Below are 1528 nucleotides of genomic sequence, written 5' to 3' on the forward strand. Positions count from 1 at the left end.
TATATATTTAATTTAGTAAGCGATTACATGTCTGATTATGATAAAGTCCATTTTCTTATTTGTATGGGGTATATGCTAGGTTCAAAATGTTGGCGTCGATATGAAGAGACAGGAACACTCATACATTGCTGGTGGGACTGCAAATTAGTACAACCTCCATGGAAAGTAATATGGAGATACCTCAAGGAAGTAAAACTAGAACTACCATTTGATCCAGCTATCCCACTACTGGGCATTTACCCGAAGGAAAAAAAGACATTTTATAATAAAGACATCTGCACCCGAATGTTTATAGCAGCACGATTCACAAAATAATTCAAATTTTAAGACCCATGAGAACTTTGATTTTTGTATTTTAACTCTTCTCTGTGTATAAAATAGAATATAGATCAATAGTGCTAAAATGTAAATTAGATTTTAGGTGACAATGTAATATATGATATTAATTTGAAGTTTAGGAATAAAATGAATAGTCTTTGACTTTTTTTTAAGTGAGTGAGTGCTCATTTATGTAGTTTCCTGTGTGAATTAAGACATTTGAATATTTTCACTTTGTGTTTGAATGTGGGAGGGTAGGGCAGAGGGTAGGGAGAGAGACAGGGAGAGAGTTCAAAAATGTTTGATTGAGAGCTAAAGTACACTGCAGAGATTAAAAAAATATATTTAAAAGTGTAACTATGTAATAGAATATCCTGAATTTAGCAGCTTAAAACAACACCAATTTACCTCACAGTTTCTGTGAGTCACAAACCTAGGCATAGCTTAACTGCGTCTTCATTAGGCTGTAAACAGGGTGTCAGCCGGGCTATATTGTCATTAGAGGTTCAGCTAGGAAGGGTGCCATGTGTTGTCTGTAGAGCACATGGTGTCTTGTGTCTTCAAACCCAGCAGGTGAGAGAGTCTCTGGCCTCAAGTAAGGACCTCAGTCCATCTTGAAGATTTTTTTGCCTGATTAAGGCAGGCCAACCCAGGACAATTTTTCTTTTTTAAAAAAAAAGTCTCAAAATTATCTGATTTGGGACCTTAAAATCCTTTCACCTTTACCACATTCTACTGGCTAATAAGGAAAATCACAAGTTCCACCTGTACTCAGGGAAGGGATTACATATGTTTATAACTTGGCATCACCTAAGGGTGTCAGTACAACCAGGTAGAAAGGAAGGGAAAAGGAGGTAAGGAAGGAAGGGGGCGAAGGAAGGAGGACAGGAGAGAGAGAAGGGAAGCAAGCATATATGAAAAGAATTCTGGCAGTAAATATTCAGCTATAAAATTTCAATTTATTTTTGGCTTCTTCCATAAAGACCTCCCTCATCATTTTCCACTATCCTCCCAGATTTGGAGATGACCCTCCCTTTGTTTGTGTTCTTATTTTTCCATACACTTAATGATTATAAAATGATAGCATTCTCTTTCACTCAATACTTTCAAGTTTATTGTTTCTTACAAACTGGGGAGGTCATCAAAATTAGGACTCATCAAAATTAGGGACTCATTCTAATTCACATCCATTTTCATAATCTCAAAGATT

Source organism: Propithecus coquereli, unplaced genomic scaffold, assembly GCF_000956105.1.
Source record: "Propithecus coquereli isolate 6110/MARCELLA unplaced genomic scaffold, Pcoq_1.0 Scaffold116, whole genome shotgun sequence".
Classification (NCBI taxonomy): domain Eukaryota; kingdom Metazoa; phylum Chordata; class Mammalia; order Primates; family Indriidae; genus Propithecus; species Propithecus coquereli.